General features: G+C 42.4%; 1 long non-coding RNA gene across 2 annotated transcripts; it reads left to right on the forward strand.

Moving 5' to 3' along the window:
- The first annotated feature begins 3,355 nt into the window (after positions 1–3,355).
- Positions 3,356–11,182, forward strand: LOC140076586 (uncharacterized). Of its 2 annotated transcripts, none has more exons than XR_011849620.1 (3): positions 3,356–3,426; positions 3,518–3,598; positions 10,896–11,182. It is a non-coding gene; the product is annotated as an uncharacterized lncRNA (long non-coding RNA). The 2 variants fall into 2 exon arrangements; XR_011849619.1 differs by lacking the exon at positions 10,896–11,182 and adding an exon at positions 3,828–3,854.
- Positions 11,183–14,043: the final 2,861 nt, after the last annotated feature.

A 14,043-nucleotide genomic window follows, 5' to 3' on the forward strand; every position in this document is an offset into this window, starting at 1 on the left:
AGCTCAGCTTTCATTTTACCAGTGCTCATGAATATTTTAAAGGGGAGCTGTGATTGGTTGCCATGGGCAACTAGAAATATTCTGAATTTCAGACAGCTTGATACATCTGCCCCATTAGGTCTAAGTTTTGGCGTCCTTATTATTCGTGAGGAGTGTATCAGTGACTACGGTAACAAATAAATGGTTACAATATAATATACAAGTAGGACTGATCTCTGAACGGTTTGGCTCGCCAAAAGTAGTGCTAGGACCAAGGACGAGGCACCATCATCCGGACATTTCTGTCTTGTTGTTGATGTTATTGCTGTCTGTGCAAGTTGGAGTTGGTGTTGATAGTTCGATCAATGGTCCAAAAGCAGTCACGGAGGAACAGTGCAGGTGATTAAGTATACACAGGGTGTAGATACAACTGTTGAGAGGGAAGAGGGATAGATACGATTGCCGTACTATTGCCGTATTTTACTAGTATCAATATTTTAATATGGACCTGTGTGTAAGGGGAATATTGTGTATGCTCACCCTAAACACTATACGGTCCCTAGAACCCCAATTGCTCCCGTTCTTAAAAAGTTTAGATGAGCATCCAGCCATTGAAAAATATGCAGATGGTAAATTATAAAGTGCCATCATTCCTCACCTAGCTGCGTCAGAAAATCCAAATTTCCTTAAAGGGTTTGTACGGGCGTTCAATGTAAAATTTAATTATCCTATCTTCTCTACTTAATGTTCCGCCTTTAGTATACCCATGTCTTTGAATTTTCTGTGTATTAAATTTCGTTTTTAAAACGTTTTAATACCTTTTATTGCTGGTGGCATGAATCAATGACTAAAGATGGCCGCCGCGCTCCGCATGAACACTTCACTTCCCATGATACCACACTCCCACGGAGCAGTGTTGTGCGCGCCGGCATGCACGCCATGTATGTACAGCTAGTTCAATCTGGCCAGGCAGCGTGAACAACACAACATCGAACATGGTGAGTAGAAGTGAAACACTCAAATTTACATGCATATATTCCTCCACCCAGTCAAACTTTTTTATTTGCATATAAAGTGCATTTATGTTTCTATTATCCTGTCTGACATTCAATATAAGCATTATCCCCATATATATTCAAACCCATTGCCCGAGTAATAAGCCAGCTATCATTGCCCAAGTATATCTCAAGCCCACTGCCCCAGTATATATCCAGCCCACTGCCCCAGTATATAGCCGAACCCCTGCCCCAGTATATAGCAAGCACCCTGTCCCAGTATATATCCTGCCCTTGCCCCAGTATATATCCAGCCCACTGCCCCAGTATATATCCAGCCCACTGCCCCAGTATATAGCCAAACCCCTTCCCCAGTATATAGTCGAACCCCTGCCCCAGTATATATCCGGCCCCTGCCCCAGTATATATCTAGCCCCTTGCCCCAGTATATATCCCACACACTGCCCCAGTATATAACCAACCAGCATCCCCCCAGTATATAACCAACCAGCATCCCCCAGTATATAACCAACCAGCATCCCCCCAGTGTATAACCATCCAGCATCCCCCCAGTATATAACCAACCAGCATCCCCCCCAGTATATAACCAGCCTGCATCACCCCAGTATATAACCAACCAGCATCCCCCCAGTATATAACCAACAGCATCCCCCCAGTATATAACCATCCAGCATTCCCCCCAGTATATAACCAACCAGCAGCCCCCCAGTATATAACCATCCAGCATCCCCCCAGTATATAACCAACCAGCATCCCCCCCAGTGTATAACCAACCAGCATCCCCCCAGTATATACCCAACCTGCATCCCCCCAGTATATAACCATCCAGCATCCTCCCCAGTATATAACCAACCAGCATCCCCCCCAGTATATAACCAACCAGCATCCCCCAGTATATAACCAACCTGCATCCCCCCAGTATATAACCATCCAGCATCCCCCCAGTATATAACCAACCTGCATCCCCCCAGTATATAACCATCCAGCATCCCCCCAGTATATAACCAACCTGCGTCTCCCCAGTATATAACCATCCTGCATAAACAACCTTGCATCTAGAAATCTATATCATCTTTCAGATTTATCTTCTATCATCCATCTATCTAGAATTTATTTCTAATAAATCCTCCAACAGTCACATATTACAGATACTTACCCGACGACTACTAGTAAACCACAAAGCGTTAGGAGTTTTTTTTTTTCATGTGTTTGTGAAAAACTTGGCATATTCACAAGTGCAGCCGATATATGGCTATTGTGCCTGAATTTGTTATCCTTTGTAAGATAAGTGTTAGATCGTTCATGGTTGTAAAATTGAAATAGCTAGGCCCCATGTTAGGCATTGAAATGTTTAATACCGCACTGTTACAGGAATTTTATGATATGCAAATTAGCTTTTCGGACTCTTGTCTCCGGGCTCTGACTCTTTTCCTCTCTCTGGATGCTGGTGAACCATGCCACATGTATCTCTCTAAAGCTTTGAAATCCAGTCACAGTGATTATGGATTAAAGTGAATGATATCTTTATTCAGCAAACAAATATAGTGACGTTTAGGGCGCCTTTAATCCGAGCGGTTAATCCACCAATTCTCCAGCGCTGAACCTGCATAGAAGTCATGCATCTCCTATACCTTTGCAAACTGAGTCTGATGAAGGTCAGAGTTTGCCCGAAACGTCACTTTTTTGTTTGCTGAATAAAGATATCATTTACTTTAATTCATAATCAATGTGACTGGATTCCACATCTTTATTTGCTTATGGGATTGGGTCCCTATCCAGAGCACCCGAATACACAAAGCCACTGGTGTGCGGTAGGACTCCTGGACAACATTTTTCTCTCTGCCAGCTCTACATCTCTTCAAATCATTGCTCTGCCTCCTTGTACTTATGGACATACAGTATAAACCTCTATGTTCTATGGGAAATATTGTGTTCCTTTTTTTTTGTCTTACATCCATGACATGTGATTTGTGCGATCAATGCAGTTCATTCAGCATTAGAATAATTAAAAAATGTACATCATGTATGTGAGAACATGATATCACAGCAGCCTCCATAGAGGATCAAGAGTAATATAAGTCCATGGAAGCTGCTATGACTACATGTGATAAGATCCATGCAGGAGGTACATTTTGCTATTGTTATCATGCCAAAATACCCAAGATTATGTCAATCTGGTCACATGACTTGAACTGTGACCAGTTAGGAGGCATAAGGCATGGGGAGGACTAGATGTGCGGAGACGACTGAGTAGGACACACCCCCCCTAAGATGCAAGGTATTATAAGACAAAAGGTGATTTATGTGGATCTAAGTCAAACCTTTTAAAATAATAATTTATTTCCCTCTACATTAGCTAAAGGCTTCTTCTGCTTGCAATGATATTGAAGAATATATGTTAGAAGAAGATATCGTTTTAGTCACTGATGAGGTAAAAAAAAAGATTTAATATTTTAAAATATTTATGTTCTTTAAAATGTAATCTTTTATTAATAGCAATGTACAAATCTTCTTTAAAAAAGGTTAGTCAACCAGAGTCAGAAGAAGAAGAAGTAGTAGAGGGTGACAGAGAAGTACCGACTACAGACAGAATCCACAGTGCGGTAAGTAAAATGTTGCCTCAACCCTGCCGAATATGTATCCAAACTATCTCAGATGTCGAACATGCATCAATAAACTTCCTTTTCCTTGATGCATACAACAAAATAGACTGTATAGCGCATTTATTAAAAAGTGGAAAGTCATGTTTGTGTGGCTGCCTATTGGTACACACCTAAATATAAATTTTAGTTTATGTTGTATTCATATATTTTTCTGTAATGTTTTTATTAGGAAATCCAGGAATTGATTGAAGACTTGTCTTATAGATTTTTATCTGGGGCTCAAACCCCTAATCATTGTAAGGTGACTTTCAAATTAAATGAGTCTGTGTCCAGTGCTGGAATTTGACTAACTTGAAAGAAAAGACAAGACCTGTCCTTGCAGGAAGTTAGCAACAAGACTGATAAGTTTATTGAGGGACTGACATTTATAGAAAACCATAAGGCACTTTACATAAGGCGTGTAATTAGGAAAGCAGCAACTATAATTGGGTGTTCACACCCAGGAAATGTAACACTATTGGATGTAAGCACACAAAGAAATGTAGAACCATTGGCTGTCTTCACATAAACCAAATGTCCAGATGTGCACCTGGATACCTTCCATTAGGTGGTGCTAGTGAGCACTAAGTCTTTGTGTGCTGAGGGAAACACCCAAACTTTAATTATCACTACACAAAGTTATATGAAATGAATGCTGAGTCTTTAAAATGTCCAACAATATGTAAGATGGCGTCTGAGTCCAGTGTAATATCTTTAACATTTCCCCCCTTTTGAGCTTTGCATGGCCTGTAACTATTGTCCAGGGTGACCTCCTCAAACTCCAGGTACCCACAGGTAGGCTAAGCCCTTACCTGCTGGACTTGTTAACTCTTCACCAGATCCCCTGGAGGCCAGTCACTCGGGGGTTACAGGCCTGCATACTCAAATTATATCATTGTGTTTCCATAGTTTATGGGTTTATTAACAGGCTGGTTCTTCAACAAGACGGTATCCTCCACACCGGGACTTCTCCTGTCATGGTTCTTACCACCTGGACGGCCATCTGGGACATGGTGGACTTGATGAGGGGGACCACACAACGCACAATAAGTGACTAGAGCAAAATCACAATCCCCAATATCACCCCCACTTAAAGGAAACCCAACTACAAAGTGAAGGACAAAGTGTCCACCCCAGAGTTTCTCTCGAGTTCCCTGGACAGTCCTTCAATCTCTTCAAGTGCATGGGTAATGGATCCATAGGGGGCGATGTCATCTGGGATATATATGCGACAAGCCACTCCCACCATCTTACAGACTCCTCCCTTCTCAGCAAGGATCATGTCCAAAGCCATGTGGGTCTGGAAAGCATCTCCGATATAATTCATAAATCTCTGTTGATTACAATACAACCAGTTAACCCAACCAACATCTTTACTCATAGCTATCTGGGGAATAATGGACTCTAGACCTGCCCATATCTGATTGTGGGCCTTGTACTCATCTGGGACCCCCCTTCTGGACTGTATCTATATAAATGTTGTCATCTAGGTGCTTCTCTCTCAGACCTTCAGAATCCTTTGGGATTCTCTACCTTTACTTTATGTGTCTGATCAAACTTATCCCTGGGGATCACGAGGAAGGAATGCTCAAGTTTTATCACCGTACACTCACCTTCCCAGCCTCTAGGCCTGACCTGACTCTCCTATCCCCACAAATCCTGTACACATCAGACACTGCTAATACAGGGTTATCTGTGCTGTCAATGTTAAAGAAGGTCATTGTCTTGTTGCACCAACTTTAGGTAAAGTCTCCTACCCTGGTGGCATCCTGGTCACCCCTATAGATACAGTGATAGTCATGGTTGGGGTGTCCCTGAGCATACAGTCAGTCAGAAGAGACCAGCTAGCAAGAAGAATAAGTTTGCAATAGTAAGCGTGGGAAGCATGCCGACTTCCCTCTAGCTTCACAGGCGTGGCACTGGTCCGCAGGACTTGAAAAGGACCATCTTAGTGAGGCTCCAGACTCTCTCTCTGGTGTCTCTTTACCATCACGTAGTCTCCGGGCTTCAGGTTATGCGTCCTGAGGTCTCTGTCTGGATCTGAAAAAGTAATCAGAAACACTTTGCGGACCTTTTCCAAGGCCTGGCTCAACTGGCATGTTCCACCTGGTTTCCTGCCATCAGCTATAGGGTCTGTGGGAAGTAGGGGCCTAGTCTGGGTGCACAGTCAAAAAATACTTCAAACGGGGACAATCCCATCTTTCTGTTGGGGTGGTCCTAACTGAATGGTGGGCAGCAGGAAATCACTCGCACCATGGTTTCCCTGTTACTTCCATGGCCTCCCGGATCTCTAACTTAAGAGTGCCGTTTAGTCTCTCAAACCCACCACTAACATGGGAAGGGCAAGGGGTGTGCAGGGCCTGTTCTACACCCAGGAGGGACAAGGCTTTAGGTCTTTACCTGTCCAGTGAAGTTGGTTCTGCGACCGGACTCTTTGGTCTCTGAAAGTCCAAACCTGCAGAAAAATCTCACTCACCACCTTCTTGGCTGCGGCTCTGGCAGTAGCCTTGGTTGTGGGAAAAGCTTCTGGCCACCCTGGAAAGAGATCAATGCACACAGGCACGTACTCCTACGTACCACTTTTGATAGCTGGATAAAATCAATCTACAGTCTTTGGAAGGGATACAGCAGCTTGAGTGTCACCTTCCGTGGGGTCTTTACCACCTTACCCGGGTTGTGGCGGGCACAGACTATACAGGCTTTCACTAGTCTAGTGACAGGGGTAGTAATGCCCGGGGCAAACCACTTATGGTTTATGAGCACTAGCATGGCCATTTTGGATGTGTATGTGTCCGTAGGCTACTTGACTTACTGTCGGGTGCAGGGCTCCTGGCAGGCACACCCTCTCTCCCAGCATCCAGGTCCCATAGGCATCTGGGCTCCAGCTTTCCTCCACACTCCCTTCACTTCTGATGACTCTCGGGCCACCAGGGACTGGAACACCTGTGGATCAAACGTTTAGCTCAGAACTCACCGCTGAGACTTCAAGACAGTCTCTGGGCTCCATCTGTGCAGCTGCCTTCGCCATCCCGTCAGCCACATACTTGCCCTTGGCTTGTGGAGTTACCAAATTGTGTGTGCTTTTACTTTTATTATCCTCACCTCTTGTGGAAGTAAGAGAGCATCCATGAGCTCTTTACCCAGCTTGCCATGCTTAAAGGGGGTCCCTGCAGAGGTGAGGAAATCTCTAGCCTTCCATATGGGTTCATAGTCGTGTTTAGACCCCAGAACTATACCTTGAGTATAGATATTTGCCCTTTTACCTTCCACCAGCTGTAGCACTTCACTTCACATCACTTCACCTCCTGCGCTGACCTGTATGGAGGGAGTGGTTCTGCTTGTACTACCTCATGTGCGCCACTGACCACTGTAGAACCGTCTGTCTTCTCCTGCAGACCTGGAGCCACCTATGAGAAAAACTCAACATCTGCATTAATCACCCTTCTCTCCCCCCTCTCTGAATCCTGGAAGACTGGCGACAGATTGAAGGATTCAGAGCTGTGCACCTTATCAGTGTATCCTGGGGCATCAGGAGTGCACACTGGAGTCTGAGCTGTCTGGCCTTTGCTCAGATGCTTGGGCTGTACTTGGGTGAGGACACTGTGCAAGGTATGTGGGGTTTGCACAGTAACTGAGTGATCTAGGATCTGGGATCAACTCACTGGCCTTGCTGAGCAGATTGCTGGCTGCAGCTACTCACACATGAGGGGCTCCCCTCACAACTGAGTCTAACCGGGCCTAATAGTGGGCCACTGGTAAGGCCACCACGTTCCTGGACTAGACACCTGTGGCCTAGATACTCAGTGCAAAATAAAACAAAAGTTTGATCCAGTGGGATGTGCCTAGGGCCGGTGCAGACAGGATTTGCCACCTTAAGGCTGTAGAATGCATCAATTGCCTCCTGACTAAGGGCGAATGGGGAAGAGGCAATGCAGTCAGAAACGGCCAGCATCAGGCTGGGGGCAGCAGACCTTATCCCAGGCTGCAGGAGCTGGCCAGTCCAAGAAACATGTAAAGAGGCTTAGGGCCTCAGGACAGGGGCACATTCTGGACTGCCAGCTTTCTTTCCTCTGTCAGGTCTCTGCCTGTGGCTGAGAAGCAGTGGCCTAGGAAGACCACTTTCTCCTGGCAGTACTGGAGCTTGTCTCAGGAAACTTTGCAACCCTTCTGGAACAGAAAACACATAAGGTCAATAAATGCATCCAGGCAAACAACAACAGTAGGTCCTCCGCATACTGAAAAGGAAGACATCCAGTAAGGGCCGTGTAGTATGGAGTACTGGCTGGGGGAGTTTTACCCCCCTTGTGGGAATCTGCATCAGATATACTGGAATACTACACTGGTAAAGGCAAATAGGTACTGGCAATCCTCATGTAGGGGCACAGAGAGGAAAACATTTGCCAACAGGGAAGAGTTCTACAATGAAATGCACTAACTCTATTTGGGGGGGGCTTTCAGAAGAGGGGGACTATTCTTGCTGACATCCTTGTCCATTACCACCCCCCTTGTCCCGCCCTGTTGGGGCCGTCTCCGTTTCCTAGAGTGTGTCTCTAGAGTAATGTCTCTTTGTATTCTTATCACAAGCAAATTCCTTTAAGTCTTTTTAGATTGTCAGCTCTGTTTCCCCCACTCAACACAGATGCTTTCTGTGTGCTTCAAGGCCACTTCTCACAGACACAGATAAGGCAAAGCAAAACCCAGCTGCACAGCTGCCCACAGATCTCACCCTGATTAACTCTTTCAACTCCAGAAAGCAGGTACCAGAGACATTGCAACACTTTTTCTAGTAATTTTTCTGCAATTGTCAAGATCAAATAAGTTTTAAAATAAAATAAACATACAGCGTTGCACACTCAAGACCCTTAGCAAATGTTTGAAATTGGTGAAAATATTCACCTGCCGGCATTTTATCTCAAACGTCCACCAGGATGCCTCAAGGGTGACTCAGCTGCTATCCTACAACCAACATAAAAACACAGTTGTTTGTGGTGCACAGTTTGCCCCTTAAGGAGCTACTCACGGTATAAGACCGGTCCACACAGTCTTTGAAAAAGTCCACAAAATAGAGAAAAATATTTTCACTATGACCGGAGCTCCAAGGATTCTAAAACTTCGATGAACAGCACCAATCTTCAATTTCTCCTGCTGAAAGTATGTCACCATTCAGACTAGCACCATCGCACTCTCATTCTCCTCCTTTATTATATTGTAAAAAAATCCAATAAAAATGCGCATATCACAAATTCACATAACGGGACGCTAGCTTTCTATCCGCCCGACCCAGGGTTTCGCCGGCAAGGCTTCTTCCGGGGCGTTGCTGTTGCTTCGATGTGAATTTGTGATATGCGCATTTTTATTGGATTTTTTTACAATATAATAAAGGAGGAGAATGAGAGTGCGATGGTGCTAGTCTGAATGGTGACATACTTTCAGCAGGAGAAATTGAAGATTGGTGCTGTTCATCGAAGTTTTAGAATCCTTGGAGCTCCGGTCATAGTGAAAATATTTTTCTCTATTTTGTATCCTACAACCAGCCTACAGTGTAGAGTTATAGGCAATTAACTTTCAGGGACTTGAAAAGAATATACTGTCTTAAGATGGCCGCCACTGAAAAATGGTAGGGCGTGTCATCTTCTCTAACCCCCAGATACGGGGGTGGAGTCTAAGAGGGTGCTGGTCTGCATTCCAAAAGATTTTTTTTTTTTTAATGAGCACTCTCTAGGATTCCTGTCCCTCTGTCCTGGTCCGTCCGTAGTCACTGGTCTAAGTCTCCAGTAATCAACCCCATCCACTTTCCTTTGTCATTAACTCTCTACTTACATCAAAACAACCTTCTGCCTGGGTGTGCCACTTTTTGTCTTTGAGCCAGCCACCATTTTCATCAAGTGCTGTCTCCTACCTTTGCACACTCAGGGAATCATCTAACATACCCAAAACTTCAATACCTCATAACTTCCTTTTACCCACTCTTTACCTTTCCTGTGTGACACTATGTCAGTCGCCTTTTTAGGTCTGCAGTGTCCAGCTACAGTCTTACTTTGCTCACTACCCATTTTGTGGAATCTGTGGAATACCTGATTTTGTTCAAGGGCTATAGATATCCTCCGTACATACAGCTCCAGACTACCCCGCTACCTATCAGTACGTACAAATTAGAGACCTTCACACAATATTTCAGAAATCAAGGAGATAACGCTCAACTGTAAAATTCCTGTCAGTGTCCTTCCTGCCTCCACTGTCCTTCCCGCATCACGGGGCCGCATCAATCCCAAAGGAATTATACGTAAATTTGGCCAGAATTTGTCTCTGCAAACTTCCAGATTCTATCCGCGCTTACATGAACAAAAATCTCCACCATCACAAACTTTCTGAACTACATCAACAATTCACAAGAGGGCACTGCAGACCTTTTTCTACAACATACATAGTCACATCCAGTCTCTGTCAGTCACTTTACAAGAGTTCCTTTGCCGAAATTATAGTGAACATACTATTATATATGGACATGTAAGGCAAAGTACATATTATCACACAAGGAGATCACCTTACCCAGTCCCTTTCAGCCAGTGAAACAGAACTACAGTCAAGGTAGACAAAAATAGACTTGACTTACCCCGACGAGCGCTCATTGTCAGTTCTGTTCACTGGCCGCCTGCACTCTTGCGGAGGTCACCTCGATGGTTAGATGTCCATAAAAGTATGGCCACCCAGGAGACCCAATTCCTATAGATTTTTATCTGGGGCTCAAACCCCTAATCATTGTAAGGTAACTTTCAAATTAAAGGAGTCTGTGTCCAGCGCTGGAATTTGACTAACTTGAAAGAAAAGACAAGACCTGTCCTTGCAGGAAGTTAGCAAACAACAAGACTGATAAGTTTATTGAGGGACCGACATTTATAGAAAACCATAAGGCACTTTACATAAGGCGTGTAATTAGGAAAGCAGCAACTATAATTGGGTGTTCTCACCCAGGAAATGTAACACTATTGGATGTAAGCACACAAAGGAATGTAGAACCATTGGCTGTCTTCACATAAACCAAATGTCCAGATGTGCACCTGGATACCTTCCACTAGGTGGTGCTAGTGTGCACTAAGTTTTTGTGTGCTGAGGGAAACACCCAAACTTTAATTATCACTACACAAAGTTATATGAAATGAATGCTGAGTCTTTAAAATGTCCAACAATACGTAAGATGGCGTCTGAGTCCAGTGTAATATCTTTAACACTTGCGTTCCTCCATCCGATCCCAATACAGTGCAAATGACTTCTGCTTCACAAATGACCCCCAATGGGCACCAGGTGAAGAGTGACCACAGGACGACATGGACATCGAAGGCCGTCTGCTCAACACTGACTGGTGTCAGTGTACCAATTGCTCCCGAATGAATTCTGTGCCTGAATCCATTTGCTGCAGAGAGCGTGATGAACTGAGAGACCTCTTCAGTTGTGAGATTGACTGCATCTCTCACCATGTTATGTTTCGCGAGCGATGTCTTTCATGAGAACAACTGATACATACCTTATACCTAATAGGCACTTTTACTGGAAGGGTTCAAATGTGCCTGCCAACAGGTTAATTATTTATTTATTTCTTTTTATTTTATTTTATGTGTGTTGTAAAATTATTATGTTCTACAAAATCTATTTTCCAATTTAATTTTTTTTGTCTTCCTCTTAGGGTGTTAATTTTTTCATAACATAATATAAATATATAAACACTGTATCTACTAAAATATATGGCAAGTTTTTCATAAAAAAAGGGCTCACAAAGCATAGCTCGGTTTATACAAGAGTAAATGGAAAAAAAGTCTACTCACCTTCCAACGCACCCCATCCGGCAGGTCCTTTTTTATCCATCATTGTCCCTAAATCATTTCCATCTACTGGTCCGTTACAAACACCGTGAGATCATCCGTGCCCTGACATTATAATGTGTGTGCATGATTATACTATAGTCAATAGCAGTTACAAACTGTATTTGTTAAAAATAGGCTTCCTGGCTTATACTCATGTGGTCTTTTAGTCGAGCATACATGGTATATATATATATATATATATATATATATATATATATATATATATATATATATATATATATATATTATCATTCTAACATTTATTTATTTCTGTCTTTCTAGGTCCTTACGTTATGCTGCATACAGATCCTACATTGCATGGGTACATGGACACCTTGGCAAGCATTACAGAATTCCCATTCCCTCTTGTGTGGTTTCTAAAATTCGTAATTCCTACCCTGAACAATCCGGACAATACACAGGTTTCCGTTATTACATGGATATGTCAATCAGTAACACTGATGCAGAAATGAATTTTTAAAAAAAGTTGTAATGTTTTCAAATTTGTTATTTATGTTTATAAATATATTCTATTGTTATTTATTTGTTTTATGACAGATTTAGAGTTTGTTTAACATTTTTACACCAAGTTTTATTTTTATAATCTAAACCTATGATCCTTTTGTACAATTGGTGTTATTGTTCTGATTTATCAAGTTCGTCCTTATGAATGTAATCTGCATCTTTACCTAGCATTGTGTCTAGCCTACAGAATTTTTTATGTCGAATTTCTGTCCATAAAGCTTTCTTGTAATAAAACTGCTTGAAGATTTATCATTCTCTGGCTGTTGTAAATTTTATTAGCAATGATTCCTTTTTTCAATATTAGTGTTGTTCCCACGAGTATGTTTCTATACCTTTAATAATAGCAAACATTGGGGTGATGCGAGAAAGTAAGAAGCACAAAGATTTCCAAAAAGTGTATATAGATTTTTATTGGTTTATTTATCCAAATCAAACAAAAAAGGCACAATTGTGTTGTTAAGGCTTTATCACAAATCAAACTTTCTCACCAAAATATATGAACTTATCTACTGAAAACATACAGGCAGACAAAAAATGTAATTTAAAAAAAATTATAGGGATAATATTCAACTCAGCAATAACAACACATATCTTGACATCCTCAGTCGAGAAAGGCTCTTTTTTTTTTCTAACAATCTTAGAACTATGGGCTATCACTATTTTTATGAATTGTTCTATAAACACATTTTTTTGGGGGGGGAATTTCAATTAAAAACGACTAAGTAATTTTTCAATCAGTTCCTCTTTTGGGGGGCACGGTATTGGAGCAATATTTTTTGGTAGATTCACTGCTTCAGAATGCCATTCAAAAATTTTTTCACCGGCCAAGAACAATAGCACATCGTTGTTGATAGCTCTCGCAAACTGACTTGATTTTGGCTCATAAAGTACTTTTACTACCCACGCCTTACGATCCTTGGAATATTCAATGCGATGTCTTTGTCTGTGTTGTTCTTCCGCTGTTTCATTACCAAAACTGCCAGTCAGAGTCGCCTGCAACCTGCCAACATTTTCATTATGGTCTATAATGGCCAACTGCGTTCTTGCCACCATAGAATCATAAAAAAATGCACCCTTTTTGGTCCATATTTTAAAACACTGGCATGAAATACTTCTAGGGCTCCGGTGTGACAGAAATCTGAGAGATGTCGAATGTCCCTTAAAAGAAAACTATGTTCTATCACAGATTTAAATTTGACATGGGCTGCACTTTCTTCTTGTAGCCATTTAGTTGTATGCGGCAATGTAGGATGGCAACACTGATGGTATAGTTGGCCATCAGTGTTGGCCAACACTGATGGTATAGTTGGACCACTCATGTTTGTTTACCACATGTTTGCTTACTGATAGCCATTGCTTGCTGCCTCTAAAGTTAGATCATGTTCATCAATTTCAGCCTGGATTGGCCCAGTAAAAAATCACTTGTGGTGGAGTGCAAGAAACTGTGAGGGCAATCCAGAACTACTTGTTGAAAAATGACTATCAGTACGCAAACATGTGGTAAACAAACATGAGTGGTCCGATGGCCAACTATACCATCAGTGTTGCCATCCTACATTGCCGCATACAACTAAATGGCTACAAGAAGAAAGTGCAGCCCATGTCAAATTTAAATCTGTGATAGAACATAGTTTTCTTTTAAGGGACATTCGACATCTCTCAGATTTCTGTCACACCGGAGCCCTAGAAGTATTTCATGCCAGTGTTTTAAAATATGGACCGAAAAGGGTGCATTTTTTTTATGATTCTATGGTGGCAAGAACACAGTTGGCCATTATAGACCATAATGAAAATGTTGGCAGGTTGCAGGCGACTCTGACTGGCAGTTTTGGTAATGAAACAGCGGAAGAACAACACAGACAAAGACATCGCATTGAATATTCCAAGGATCGTAAGGCGTGGGTAGTAAAAGTACTTTATGAGCCAAAATCAAGTCAGTTTGCGAGAGCTATCAACAACGATGTGCTATTGTTCTTGGCCGGTGAAAAAAATTTTGAATGGCATTCTGAAGCAGTGAATCTA

This window comes from Engystomops pustulosus, chromosome 9 (genome assembly GCF_040894005.1).
Source record: "Engystomops pustulosus chromosome 9, aEngPut4.maternal, whole genome shotgun sequence".
Classification (NCBI taxonomy): Eukaryota; Metazoa; Chordata; class Amphibia; order Anura; family Leptodactylidae; genus Engystomops; species Engystomops pustulosus.